The 15,953-nt window shown below is 38.5% G+C and overlaps 1 long non-coding RNA gene across 14 annotated transcripts in view; it reads right to left on the minus strand.

Annotated features, from left to right (window-relative positions):
* The window catches only part of LOC147343611 (uncharacterized), a 729,471-nt gene that overhangs the window by 55,743 nt on the left and 657,775 nt on the right, over nucleotides 1-15,953 (minus strand). For 3 of the 14 annotated variants that reach the window (XR_015156292.1, XR_015156291.1, XR_015156278.1), the window contains one exon: nucleotides 2,646-4,854. The exons of the other annotated variants lie outside the window; for them this stretch is intronic. This is a non-coding gene — a long non-coding RNA (uncharacterized LOC147343611). Of the gene's footprint in view, nucleotides 1-2,645; nucleotides 4,855-15,953 lie in introns of those variants that run through there. 14 annotated transcript variants of the gene reach the window in all.

Consider the following 15,953-nt stretch of genomic DNA (forward strand, 5'->3'; position numbering starts at 1 on the left):
AAATTAGAAGACGCTTACTCCTTGGAAGGAAAGTTATGACCAACCTAGATAGCATATTCAAAAGCAGAGACATTACTTTGCCAACAAAGGTTTGTCTAGTCAAGGCTATGGTTTTTCCTGTGGTCATGTATGGATGTGAGAGTTGGACTGTGAAGAAGGCTGAGCGCCAAAGAATTGATGATTTTGAACTGTGGTGTTGGAGAAGACTCTTGAGAGTCCCTTGGACTGCAAGGAGATCCACCCAGTCCATTCTGAAGAAGATCAGCCCTGGGATTTCTTTGGAAGGACTGATGCTACAGCTGAAACTCCAGTACTTTGGCCACCTCATGCGAAGAGTTGACTCATTGGAAAAGACTCTGATGCTGGGAGGGATTGGGGGCAGGAGAAGGGGACGACAGAGGATGAGATGGCTGGATGGCATCACTGACTCGATGGACGTGAGTCTCAGCGAACTCCGGGAGTTGGTGATGGACAGGGAGGCCTGGCTTGCTGCGATTCATGGGGTTGCAAAGAGTCGGACACGACTGAGCGACTGATCTGATCTGATTAGAAGACTGTATTATTTCTTTTCTATTTTAAAATTTTGGATCACATATTTTTACTTAATCTGATTCCACGATACAAACATAACTTTTTTTTTCATATTATCTGGAAATTTTGCCAATTCATATAGCTCATCATATCCCCAATATTTATTTCAATCAAGTCTCCACTCTCTTACATACACCAAACTGTAGTCAATATATATGTAATGAAATTGAATTTCTGAGACACTAGATAATTTGTAGAGACACTGAGGCATACCTGTTCCCATCACTTCCACCAGATAATAATATGCCTAACGATACTGAGTATGGCTCTGTTCAGCTCAGTTCAGTCACTCAAGTCCAACTGTTTGTGACCCCATGGGCTGCCACACAACAGTCTTCCCTGTCCATCATCAACTCCCAGAACTTATTAAACTCTTATCCATCGAGTCAGTGATGCCATCAAACCATCTCATCCTCTGTCTTCCCCTTCTCCTCTCATGTTCAATCTTTCCCAGCATCAGAGTCTTTTCCAGTGAGTCAGTTCTTCACATCAGGTAGGCAAAGTATTGGAGTTTCAGCTTTAGCATCAGTCCTTCCAATGAACACCCAGGACTGATCTCCTTTAGAATGGACTGGTTGGATCTCCTTGCAGTCCAAGGGACCCTCAAGAGTCTTCTCCAACACCACAGTTCAAAAGCGTCAATTCTGCAGTGCTCAGCTTTCTTATAGTCCAAATCTCACAACCATACATGACTACAGGAAAAACCAGAGCTTTGACTGGATGAGCCTTTGTTGGCAAAGTAATGTCTTAGGTGGGTCATAGCTTTTCTTCCAAGGAGCAAGTGTCTTTTAATTTCATGGCTACAGTCACCATCTGCAGTGATTTTGGAGCCCCCAAAATAGTCTCTGTTCCCATTTTCCCCCATCTATTTGCCATGAAGTGACAGGACTGGATGCCACGACCTTAGATTTCTGAATGTTGAGTTTTAAGCCAATTTTTTCACTTACTCTTTCACTTTCATGAAGAGGCTCTTTAGTTCTTCTTTGCTTTCTGCCATAGGGTGGTGTCATCTGCATATCTGAGGTTATTGATATTTCACCCAGCAATCTTGATTCCAGCTTGTTCATCATCCAGTCTGGAATTTTGCATGATGTACTCTGCATATAAGTTAAATAAGAATGGTGACAATATACAGCCTTGACGTACTCCTTTCCCGATTTGGAACCAGTCTGTTGTTCCACGTTCAGTTCTAACTGTTGCTTCCTGACCTGCATACAGGTTTCTCAGGAGGCAGGTCAGGTGGTCTGGTATTCCCATCTCTTGAAGAATTTTCCACAGTTTGTTGTGGTCCACACAATCAAAGGCTTTGGCATAGTCAATAAAGCAGGAATAGATGTTTTTCTGGAACTCTTGCTTTTTTGATGATCCAATGGATGTTGACAATTTGATCTCTGGTTCCTCTGCCTTTTCTAAATCCAGCTTGAACATCTGGAAGTTCACGGGTCATGTACCAGTGAAACCTGGTTGGAGGATTTTGAATTAGGAATTACTTTGCTAGCATGTGAGATGAGTGCATTTGTGCAATAATTTGAGCATTGCCTTTCTCTGTGATTGGAATGAAAACTGACCTTTTCTAGTTCTGTGGCCACTGCTGAGTTTTTCAAACTTGCTGGCATATTGAATGCAACACTTTCACAGCATCATCTTTTAGGATTTGAAATAGCTCAACTGGAATTCCATACCTCCACTAGCTTTGTTGGTAGTGATACTTCCTAAGGTCCATTTGACTTCGCATTCTAGGATGTCTGGCTCTAGGTGAGTGATCACACCATCGTGGTCATCTGGGTCATGAAGTTCTTTTCTGTACAGTTCTTCTGTGTATTCTTGCCACCTCTTCTTAATATCTACTGCTTCTGTTAGATCCATACCATTTCTTTTCTTTATTGTGCCCATCTTTGCATGAAATGTTCCCTTGGTATCTCCAATTTTCTTGAAGAGAACTCTAGTCTTTCCCATTCTGTTGTTTTCCTCTATTTCTTTGCACTGATCACTGAGGAAGGCTTTCTTACCTCTCCTTGGTGTTCCTTGGAACTCTGCATTCAGATGGGTATATCTTTCCTTTTCTCCTTTGCCTTTTGCTTCTTTTCTTTTCTCAGCTATTTGTAAGACCTCCTAAGACAACCATTTTGCCTTTTTGCATTTCTTTATTTGGGGATGGTCTTGACTACTGCATTATTTACAATGTCATGAACCTCTGTCCATAGCTCTTCAGGCACTTGTCTATCAGATCTAATCCCTTGAACCTGTTTGCCATTTCTACTGTATAATCGTAAGGGATTTGATTTAGGTAATACCTGAATGGTGTAGTGGTTTTCCCTACTTTCTTCAATTTAAGTCTGAATTTTGCAATAAAGAGTTCATGATCTGAGCCACAGTCAGCTCCCAGTCTTGTTTTTGCTGACTGTATAGAGCTTCTCCATCTTTGGCTGCAAATAACATAATCAATCTGATTTCAGTATTGACCATCTGGTGACGTTCATATGTAGTCCTATCTTGTATTGTTGGAAGAGGGTGTTTGCTATGACCAGTGCGTTCTCTCGGCAAAACTCTGTTAGCCATTGCCTGGCTTCATTCTGTACTCCAAGGCCAAATCCAGGCATCTCTTGACTTCCTATTTTAGCATTCCAGTCCCCTATAATGAAAAGGACATCTTTTTTTTTTTTTTGGTGTTAGTACTAGAATGCCTTGTAGGTCTTCATAGAACCATTCAACTTCAGCTTCTTCAGCATTACTTGTTGAGGCATAGACTTGGATTACTGTGATATTGAATTGTTTGCCTTAGAAATCAACAGAGATCTTCTGTTGTTTTTGAGATTGCATCCAAGTACTGCATTTCATACTCTTTTGTTGACTCTGAGGGCTACTACATTTCTTCTAAGGGATTCCTGCCCACAGGAGTAGATATAATGGTCATCAGAGTTAAATTCACCCATTCCAGTCCATTTTATTTCACTGATTCCTAAAATGCCGATGTTCACTCTTGCCATTTCCTGTTAGACCACTTCTGATTTACCTTCATTCATGGACCTAACATTCCAGGTTCCTATGCAATATTGTTCTTTACAGCATTGGACTTCACTTCCATCACCAGTCACATCCACAACTGTGTGTTGTTTTTGCTTTGGCTCCATCTCTTCATTATTTCTGGGTATTTCTTCACTGTTCTCCAGTAGCATATTGGGCACCTACCAACCTGGGGAGTTCATCTTTCAGTGTCCTATATTTTTGCTTTTTCATACTATTCACGGGGTTCTCAAGGCAAGAATACTGAAGTGGTTTGCCATTCCCTTCTCCAGTGGACCATTTTGTTAGAACTCTCCACCATGACCTGTCTGTCTCGGGTGGCCCTACAGGGCATGGCTCATGGTTTCATTGAATTACACAAGCCTGTGATCCATGTGATCAATTTGACTAGTTTTCTGTGATTGTGGTTTTCATTCTGTCTGCCCGCTGATGGAGAAGGATAAGAGGATTATGGAAGCTTCCTGATGGGAGAGACTGACTGAGGGAGAAACTGGGTCTTGTTCTGATGGGTGGGGCCATATTCAGTAAATCCTAATCCGATTTTCTGTTGGTGGGCGGGGCTGTGTACCCTCCCTGTTGTTTGACCTGAGGCCAAACTATGGTGGAGGTGATGAAGATAATGCCACGCACACACTGCTACACTCAGTGCCCCCAGCCCTGCAGCAGGCCGCTGCCAACCTACGCCTCTGCTGGAGACTCCTGCACACCCATGAGCAAGTCTGAGTCAGTCTCTTCTGGGTCACTGCTCCTTTCCTTTGGGTCCTGGCATGCACAAGGCTTTGTGTGTACCCTCCAAGAATCTGCTTCCCCAGTCCTGTGTAAGTTCTGGCGGCTGTACGTGGGGTTAATTGCAACCTCCTCCAAGAGGGCTTATGCCATACCCAGGTCTTCTGCACCCAGAGCCCCTGTCCCTGTAGCAGGCCACTGCAACCCATACCTCCACAGGAGACACTCAAATACTCAAAGGCAGGTCTGGCTCAGTCTCTGTGAAGTCGCAGAAGGTTTTGTTTGAGTCCTCCGAGCATCTCTGGCGGGTATGGGGTTTGATTCTAACCATGATTTCGCCCCTCCTACCACATTGCTTGGGCTTCTTCTTTGACCTTGGATGTGAGGTGTATTTTTTTTTGGTGGGATCCAACATTCTCCTGTAGACAGTTGTTCAGCAGTGAGTTGTTTGCCCAGTCCTAGAGTTCTTAGAGTTCTCCAGTCCTAGAGTTGTTCCTCAGTCTAGAGAATGCTCTAGAACAGGGAATATTTCATGTATCAGTAAATACTCAACATTAAGGCCATAAATTTGTAGCTATCTTTCTGAAAGGTGTGCTAGCCTTATCTGTAATAAGGATGTAGCACAGCAATTAATGAGCTGCTTAGATCTGACAAGATTCTACTCACAGAAATAATGCCACTGCCATTAAGAATCTTGGGGACCAATTATCAATTCTCCCAGATACAAGTCGTAAATTCAGTAAAATGTCAGTCAAAATTTAAAGGATTTCTTGTAAAAATAAGACAAGATAGTTCTGAAGTTTTTAGGAAATCAAGACTAGCCAAGGCAATTTTGAAGAAAAAAGAGACGACTTACCCTAGCTAACAGTAAGATTTGTAACAAAATTATCCTATTAAAACAGGTCGGAGAAGTGAGGGGAGTACTGAATCAGAAGAGCAAATTTAGAAATAAACCTGCATATAAGCAGGCATTAAATACATGACAAAAGTGGAATTACAGAGCAGTAGAAATAGGAAGGCAATTTCAATAAATGGCTCTACATCAATTGGATACACTTATTAAAAAAACAACAGGGAATGCCTTCTACATTAGAACACAGAGAAAACTCAGATCCCTATTGATTGCAGATTATTGTATGTGACAAAAAACTTTCTGACTGGGAAGAATCAAAACTATTCAAGTATTTCAACTTCATTACACTGAAGAATCTCTGAATACCAAAACACGCATTCTGTTGAAAGCATCCCTGAGAAAAGACGCAACTTAACAAGGCACTGTTCTTTACAAGCCTGAGAGCAAGAACTGAGAAGAAGGCCAGCCACAGACTTGGAGAAGATATTTCACACATATACCTTCCAAGAAGGCTGTATTCAGACATGAAAACAACTCCCACAATTCAGTAAGAGAAAGAACGCAGGTTTAAACAGTCATTTCCCAATGAGAATGTCCACAATACATATGAATACAAATAAAAAAATGCTCAAGACCATCAGTCATTTCAGAAGTGTAAATTAAAACCAAAATAAGTACCTCTACACACCCACCAGAATGATTTAAAGTAAAAAACATTCAAACCAAGTGTTGGTAAAAATATGAGGTAAAGATGCAAATATAAATTTAAAACTCTACATTAGAAAACTGTTTGGCTGATATCAACTAATGTTTAAATATGCGTACCTTATGGCCCTGGAGTCCCATCCCTACATATGTTCAACATACATGTGTATATATGAGCTCAAAGATATGTGCAGCTTTGCCTTTAGTTGGCAGCATTCTATGTAACTGGAAACAATGAAATTTTTCTTAATTAGACTAGATAAATTTTAGTATATGGACAGTATATACAGTAATGAAAATGAATAAAGTTCTCTAACATAACAATATGGGTAAATCTTACATACATGATGTAAATCTTACATACATGCAAGGAATCAACTACCAAAAAAAAAAAAGAGGAAAACAGAAGGGAGGAAGGAAGAAAGGAAGGAGGAATAAGACACATAAAATTAAAAATAGGCAAAAATAGTCCATGCTAGTGGATATGTTGTGGGAAGAGAAAGGTGAGGAGAATTAAAGGAGGTTTTGGGGGTGCTGGTCATGTTCCATTTCTTGCCTTGGGTGTGGATTACACAGGTGTGTTCAATAAAATAATTCATTCATCTATATACACTTATGACTTGCAAACTTTACCTTATGTTATCTTTCAATAAATGCTCAATTTAAAATGTGCATTTCAGAACTACAAACTCAATTAAAATATGTGAAAGTCAGGGTTTAATTTCTGGGGAGCTACATAGTACCTAAGCCCTAATTACTCATTTCCTTTAGACACAGAATAGATGGTTTATTGCTTAGCTTTCATCAATAGTTTTAATTTTGTTCTTTTGTCTCCTAATTGAATGTAGACTCACCTGGCTTCACACCAATAAGCAACTCATTAAGGCTAAAGATTCTCTGTTCTCAGCATATCTGCTGATTTACAACTCCTCTCAATTTTATGAAGTTTGTGATACCTTGGTTTTTTCCCCAGCAACAATATTTTAAAATTTCTGCATAGTTATATAAGCACAGTATAATATTTTAATATTTCTATTGAATGCAAACCCAGTGGTAGATAATGCCACTGACTGTTTTTGTTATCGCCAGGCTGAACCAATATACAATAATAAAAAATGGCCATGTCTTAGCTGATATATGGAATTGTAATAATAATGATGTTGTAACTTATTAAAGTATGAGTTATTAAAAAAGCAGACTGTACCAACATTAAGGACCTCTTCTATTTAAAAAATTCTTTTATAAAAAAAATTTTATTTCCAATATCTACATGCACTATTTCCTTGACTCAATGCCTGGTCTATAAACATACTGTTTATATCTTGTTCAAATAAACTGAAAAAAACAGCCTTTCTGGTCATAATGAGTAATTGTTTCTCTCGAGGGATAAAGAAAATTGACTTGTTTTTAGTTTTTTTCCCCCTTTCCCTAAACTTGATATACCTTAATACATTATGTTTTCCTAAATTTAGAATATCATGACTATTAATATCATATTTCTCAACATTTTTTAATCTTCAAATAGGAGGAGAAGGTTTATGAACTGTTTTGAACAATGACTAATAACATTATTCTATAAGAATTTGTTAAAATAAACCAAGATATAAGTAGGATAAAATAAAATCACCCTTCACATGGGAACATTGTAAGTTAGTTTTGGACTCTGTGGGCCTAGAAAGGGCTTCCCAGTGGCTCAATGGTAAAGAATCCACTCACAACACAGGAGGCCCACATTTGATCGGGAAGATTCCCTGGAATCTTCCCATGGCAACTCACTTGAGTATTCTTGCCTGGAGAATCCCATGGACTAGAAAATGTTAAAGCTGACTCTCATGGTTTCTTGAGGGCTTCATTTGGTTAAAAATGTTTTGACTACTAGGACTTCTTCTGTAGTCATTTTCATCACTTTAACTATAATTTCTGCTTTTAGTTTTATATTTTAATAAGCCATACTATTCCCCTACCCACATTCTAAATATTTAGAATTCTTATTCTAAATAAATACTTATTCATTTAGAGTAAATGTTTATTACTTTGTAATTTTAGGTTTGATCTTTTTTCTGTCTACATTTTCATTGGGGTTTGTGATGAAACAGGCCAGTCAAGTTTCCTCTGTTAACTGAAAAAATTGCTCCAGCAATATTTTTTTTATATCTTCCTTCTACCCCTGTTTTGAAATGCCAGATTTACATAAAATAAAGATACCTCTTTGTGTTCCTAGGATTTCTGGATCTATTTTTCCTGATCTATTTATTTATGGGTAAGAAATATACTAACTTTAATTACTTTGGCTTTGAATTATATCTTAATATTCCCCACCTACTCTTGGCAACATTTAAAACCTTCTGCTATTTTTCAGCCTATTTTGTGATGATCTTTAGAATCTTCTGCTCTGAGTCTTGTAGGATGACTAGGAGTGGCCAGATGAGGATGGCAAATCAGTGTCATACACAGGCCATCTTGGATACAAAGGCCCTAATACAAGAGATCGTGCAACTTTCTGAGAATTGCAAATGGTAAGGCACGTACCCACTGAATAATTTCACAAGGGGAATGGCGCAAGATGTACTGGACAGATGGTCAAGAGAAGATCATATATAAACATCTGAAGGTTAGTTTCCAAGGCAAACCATTCAACACCACAGTAATCCAAGTCTATGCCCCAACCACTGACGCCAAAGAAGCTGAAGCTAACTGGTTCTATGAAGACCTGCAACATTTTCTAGAACTAACACCAAAAAGATGTCCGTATCACCACAGGGGATTGGAATGCAAAAGTAGGAAGTCAAAAGTTACCCAGAATAACAGACAAGTTTGACTTTGGAGTACAAAATGAGGCAGGGCAAAGACTAATAGAATTTTGTCAAGAAAACATGCTGGTTATAGCAAGTACCCTTTTCCAACAACCTAAGAGACGAGTCTACACACAGATATCACCAGATGGTCAATATTGAAATCATACTGATTACATTTTTTGCAGCTGAAGATGGAGAAGCTCTACACAGTCAGCAAAAGCAAGACCTGGAGCTGACTGGGGCTCAGATCAACAGCTCCTTATTGCAAAATTCAGACTTTAATTGAAGAAAGTAGGGAAAAACCACTAGACCTTTCAGGTATGACCTAAATCAAATCCCTTATGATTATACAACAGAAGTGACAAATAGATTCAAAGGATTAGGTCTGGTAGACAGAGTGCCCAAAGAACTATGGACAGAGGTTCATAACATTGTACAGAAGGCAGTGACCAAACCATTCCAAAGAAAAAGAAATGCAAGAAGGCAACATGGTTGTCTGAGGAGGACTTACAAATAGCTGAGCAAAGAAGAGAAGTCAAAGCAAGGGAGAAAGGGAAAGATATACCCAACTGAATGCAGAGTATCAGACACTCTTGTACAAGTAGTTTAGTAGAAAGAAGGGAATCGATGAAGGTGTTATTTAGGGTGAAATTAAGGGAGGGGAGAGATGTTAAATGTAAGAGACATGAGTACGTTCTATGGTTTAGAGAATGAGGAACCTGTAGTGAAAGAGGTGACGATAAAGCCAAGAAAGAGTGATGAATGCGCAAAGTTTTAAGGTGAAAGATGGATTAGATTTGGGCCAAAAAAGAGATAACACTTCTACTAAATTAGAAAAAAAGGAAAAGAAGAAGGAAGCTCATTAATTTTATAAAGATTTTCAAGAAGTTGAAAAGTCTTTGTCTACTGGACTCTTATTTTCTCCATAAAATAAGTAGGAAGATCCAGGGAGGAAAAGGAAAAAGACAAGAATCAATTTTGGAAAATGGAAAAATTGAGGCAATTAGAGACAGACTGAATGATTGCCAAGGGTTATTAAGGCCCAGCTGAAAATAGAGGTGATGTATTTTATGACAGAAGGATAAAACTCTTATTTGGTATAGGCACTTACTGCCACGTGTTTTTATCTTTATCCTGGGCCTTAAAACATTTTCCTGGCACTGAACACGTTGGATAGGCATGTCCATACAACACTGCACACTGGTCATGCTATCGTTTTCAGCTAATGTATTTACTCCTTTAAAATATGGTTTATTTAAAAGACTTTTCTAACTGGTCAGTGCTAATTATTAGAACATCGTTTCACATGTCACAGACAAAATGTTGCTGAGAAGGAAAGGTAAATGTCCTACCCTTAGTTATATCAACCATTTTCATAAAAATAGCAACCTATTGCTCATAAACACTGTGAATGGAGCTACAGTCCATGCAGCCACAAAGATTCGGACATGACTGAGCAGATAACACTTTCACTTTTATTACACAATCTATTGCTAATAAACACTGTGAATATCTGAATTGTACCTATATTATGTTAGGCAATTAAGGACTACATACAAAGTTTCATTGCACATAAAGGAATTAAAGTTACATACTGAAAGAGTGATCGATATATTTAGAAATAATCATACGGTATCTACACTTCAAAAGTCATCATTCAAACAATAAGCATACTGGGCAGTGTTCTCATTTGAAAAAAATATATATCCTGCCTGGTTTATTCCATTATATTAGAATTTTCTCACAAAAAATATATTGCACTGTAAAATTAAATGGAATAATGGAGAAAGACCTAACCTAAGATTGAAATACATTTCTTGTAATAACATTTTCCACTTATGATGTAGTTTTATTTCTAAGAGCTTAGAAAGCAAGTATATAAGAAAATATCTATATTTTCAGCAAATAAAGAGGTAATTTTTAATCTAATGATTCTTAAATGTGTACTTTAACTTTTTGGAATATTATCTGAAATTAGCTTAGTATAGCAATTATTGTTGATTAGGTACAGAGTCATGCATCATTCAACCTTTGAAAAAAAAAAAAAATATATATATATATATTTTCACATTTCCCATCAACTAAACAAATTCCATTAGCACAAAGACTTCAAGAACTTTTCCACTCTCAGATCACTTAATGTATTTCACTGGCTTGCATTTAAGCTCATGTGTAAAGCAGGGTTAGTACACTCTTCCTGAGAGAATGAAATGACTCAGGATAAAATACAGCGCAGGAGTACTGTTTCATAGAACTATCAATACAGACACGCCCCTAGGCTTATAAATACCATACTCCAGAACTTAGCATGGAAGTTAGACTTTGGATTGCAAAGCTGCTCTGTGTATTTTCCTATTGCCCTTAGTCACACTTCTTCCAATTTGATAGCACAGCATCCAGAAAAAAGTATAGATTCCTGAACACTAGTTAGCATCACCCAGCCTGAGAAGGTGCCTTCCCTATATTCAAGACTGGAATTGATTATTGCTAATGTAATAGATAAGAAGGTGCCTGAGGCAGTCTTGGGAAGCCAGATAAACTCTCTCAAAATCCAGAATCTCAGAATAACAGATCAAAGTGGGGAACACAGGCCTGGATTGGAGGTGGAGGTAGTCTCTCAAAATATTTGTTTCACACCAGTGACTTTCAGAGGTCTATCTGCCACAATATGAGTAAGTATTCCCCATCTGGGGGCCATCTGAAAGCATAATCTTCCCAAATACAATACACAAAGTGTGTACCCAAATGGAGGAAAAAGCAGAGGACTATGTGCTCTCTGCATACACATGGTGATTTGCAAGGCTGAAGGGGTGGGGATGATGGGAATATCCCGGGTGACCACTGAGTTCTTCAGACTAGCTTCTACAAATTCTACTTTGCAGCTCAGAACTTCTATCCAAGATTTGGCACAACAATTTTGGTTCCCTAATTTACCTGTTTTCTCTATGAATGAAACATTCACAGCTACCATCCAGTATTCTTTTTAAGAAAAGCATAAATAGGTGTTACAATTTTCAGAAGCTACCCTACTGAATATTTGAGAATCTGAAGACAATCTGCAGCTTTATTCTACTATCCACTGAATCCTCTGCCCAGAGGCAGGTGATGATTGCAGAGTACCAGATCCAATTTCTCTACACTTGACTCAAATGCTACCATTCAGCTATAAAAATTCAAGGGGTAAATAGGAGATATTAAAAATAATATTTTAAAAGTTTATTTCTAATACCTTTCCCCTTATTGTAATATTTCCTAATAGTGTCTTTCCTTATAGCTCCTGATGTCTATAAATATAGAATTTATATTTTAATTTTAACATGATTAATTTGTTTCATATTGAAACAGAGATAATATATGTTTTATGATTTCTTTCATGTTTCCTTCTTTTCTTCCTTTTTAAGATTTTCCTTATTTTTGCTTTTCCTCTCTCCTTTTCATTTCTTTCTTTCCGTCAGAGCTACTGACAAGATCAAGTAATTTTCCTGATACAGTATATTCCTGCCAAACACACATAACACTGAGAAACACCCATCAATCACTAAGTTTACAGTTGGGCTACTTCCATTCTCTCTATTTGGAAATTTACTGAAAAGGAATACATATACTAGTTCTGTGACTGTTCATATTATTTAAAAAAGGATGTTGTTGTTACATCAAAAACAACAAAGGATGTCTCTACATCCTACAGCAAAGGATGTAGAGACATAAAAGTCTACTGTCTCCTGTCCAGATTTGGGGTCGGGTTATGTATTTTAGCATAGTAATGCTTTAGCATAGTAATATTGCAGCAAAGTAGTGCTCAAAATTCTCCAAGCCAGGCTTCAACAGTATGTGAACCGCAAACTTCCAGATGTTCAAGCTGGATTTAGAAAAGGCAGAGGGACCAGAGATCAAATTGTCAACATTTGTTGGATCACCAAAAAAGCAAGAGAGTTCCAGAAAAACATCTACTTCTGCTTTACTGACTATGCCAAAAGTTTTGACTGTGTGGATCAAAACTGTGGAAAATTCTTCAAGAGATGGGAATACCAGACCACCTGACCTGCCTCCTGAGAAATCTGTATGCAGGTCAGGAAGCAACACTTAGAACTAGACATGGAACAGAGAGGTTCCAAGTCGGGAAAGGAGTACGTCAAGGCTGTATGTTGTCCCCCTGCTTATTTAACTTATATGCAGAGTATATCATCCAACATCACAGGCTGGATGAAGCACAAGCTAGAATCAAGGCTGCTGGGAGAAATACAAATAACCTCAGATACAGATACCTCAGATGACACGACCCTTATGGCAGAAAGTGAAGAAAGCTAAAGAGCCTCTTGATGAAAGTGAAGGAGAGTGAAAAAGTTGGCTTAAAACTCAACATTCAGAAAACTAAGATCATAGCATCTGGTCTCATCACTTCATAGTTAAATAGATGGGGAAACAATGGAAACACTGAGAGACTTTTATTTTTGGAGGGCTCCAAAATGACTGCAGATGGTGACTGCAGCCATGAAAGTAAAAGACGCTTGTTCCTTGGAAGAAAAGCTATGACCAACCTAGACAATAAAAAGCAGAGACATTACTTTACCAATAATCGTCCATCTAGTCAAAGCTATGGTTTTACCAGTAGTCATGTATAGATGTGAGAACTGGACTATAAGGAAAGCTCAGTGCCGAAGAATTGATGCTTGTGAACTGTGATGTTGGAGAAGACTCTTCAGAGTCCCTTGGACTACAAGGAGATCCAACCAGTACATCCTAAAGGAAATCAGTCCTGAATATTCATTGGAAGGACTTATGCTGAAGCTGAAACTCCAATACTTTGGCCACCTGATGCGAAGAACTGACTCATTGGAAAAGACCCTGATGCTGGGAAAGATTGAAGGTGGGAGGAGAAGGGGAGACAGAGGATGAGATGGTTGGATGGCATCACCCACTTGATGGACATGAGTTTGAGTAGGATCCGGCAGTTGGTGATGGACAGGGAAGCCTGGCATGCTGCAGTCCATGGGGTCGCAAAGGGTCAGACATGACTGAGTAACTGAACTAAAATATTGATTATCACTCCTTCACTTTTCTGCCACCATAGCGATCTAAGGTAAAAATAATGTTAAATCATAAATTAAGAGAAAGTCATCCGAGTTCTGATTTTCCTCATGGTGACTAATTTGATGTGCTTTGAGTTCGGATATAGATAGTCTTTCAAAAATTATCTAGTTTTGTGTAATGGTGTCCTAAGCATGTGTTGAGTCTGTTCACTGGGTTACCTAGCTTGGTTACCATTCTTTCAGCAGTACTGGTTGCTAGAGGAAAGAGTTGGTTTAGACCTATGATTTTTTGCCTCCTCCAGATAAACCAATTCTTCATTGCCCAAAATTATCTTTTGTAGGTTTATGACATATTTATAGATCAATCAGCACATATTTGTTAAGTGTCTAATGAAGGAAACACATTGTAATAGGTACTACATGCAGGAATATACGTATAGTACCTATATATACATATATATATATATTATATAAATTATACATATATGTGTGTAAGGAAAACTAAGGAAAAGTGGGCATATATCTATTAAATTGCTGAAATGAGTAAGAAGAATGGGGAAATTAAACACAGTGTTACTAGTACAGGGATGAATAAGCTAAGTGAAAATGAACAATAAAAGCTTCAGGAATTAAAACGGGAATGAAATTCACTGTAGATTCTGTTTCTCATGGAGAAATACAGGCTTGATTCATCTTGAATGATAATTAAAGTATTTTTTGGATTAAAAAATGGGCCAAATTCATGGTATTTAAGAAATATGGGCAAATAAAATACATAATTACATTTGAAGGCTGGTAAATGATTAGTTGAAATGAAGGCTTTTAACAGATGGATAGCAAGAGACAAGCTTATTAAATAGGTTAGTTTGCAGGGCCTCAACTATACTGCCAAGGAAATCTATTATAAATGATGAACCACTGAAGTCTTTCAGCAAGAGAATGACAAGATTGAAGCAGGGTTTCCAGACTGGCTTGGTGACGATGTGCAGTGCACATTGGGAGTTGGGAGACTGGGCTAAATCATCCTCATTGGTTGTCATGCTCTATACTAGAAAGCTTTGGAACAAAAAAGTCAAAAGTTCCCTTTAGGTATCACCTGATAGTGTGAGAGCTCCCTATCTCACCAGCAGGACGTACTCAACAACACAAACTCCTCTTGACAGCAGAAGTCCGATCAGGAAGGTTTGCCCAAGCTATTCCACATGTTCACAACTTACCCATCTCTGAATGAGCCAGCTACACCCAGAAAACTAGACAAGAATAGAGCTGGGCAATTTCAATGTATTTTCCTTATGAATTTAACCACTGAGTTACATGAAGATGTTATATGAAGATTTATAAGGATTTATGAAGATTTCATACTACAATTGGTTCCTTCCTGTAGTCAATAGGAGCCAGGTCACTTTATGTGTTTCTCAAACTCATTCCCCTTGACTTGTAAATAACAATCAATTCTATATATCTGTAATGATTGCAGCCATGAAATTAAAAGATGCTTATTCCTTGGAAGGAAAGTTATGACCAACCTAGATAGCATATTGAAAACCAGAGAGATTACTTTGCCAACAAAGGCCTGTCTAGTCAAGGCTATGGTTTTTCCAGTGGTCATGTATAGATGTGAGAGTTGGACTGTGAAGAAAGCTAAGCACTGAAGAATTGATGCTTTTGAACTGTGGTGTTGGAGAAGACTTTGAGAGTCCCTTGGACTGCAAGGAGATCCAACCAGTCCATTCTAAAGGAGATCGGTCCTGGGTATTCTTTGGAAGGACCGATGCTAAAGCTGAAACTCCAATATTTTGGCCACCTCATGCAAAGAGTTGACTCATTGGAAAAGACTCTGATGCTGGGAGGGATTGGGGGCAGGAGGAGAAGGGGACGACAGAGGATGAGGATGGCTGGATCCATCACCGACTCGATGGACATGAGTTTGGGTGAACTCCGGGAGTTGGTGATTGACATGGAGGCCTGGCGTGCTGCAATTCATGGGGTTGCAAACAGTCGGACATGACTGAGCAACTGAACTGAACTGAATGAATAAAAACCAATTAAGGCTGCCATTCTTCTTTCAATTAGGTTCTCTATTACTATAAATATGATCCTAGCCTTCTAAGTGGAGAAGGCAATGGCACCCCACTCCAGTACTCTTGCCTGGAGAATTCCATGGACGGAGGAGACTGGTAGGCTGCAGACCATGGGGTCGCTAAGAGTCGGACACGACTGAGCGACTTC

The sequence above is a fragment of the Bos grunniens genome, chromosome 27 (genome assembly GCF_055505025.1).
Source record: "Bos grunniens cultivar Pamir isolate PY7600 chromosome 27, Bosgru_T2T1.0, whole genome shotgun sequence".
Classification (NCBI taxonomy): Eukaryota; Metazoa; Chordata; class Mammalia; order Artiodactyla; family Bovidae; genus Bos; species Bos grunniens.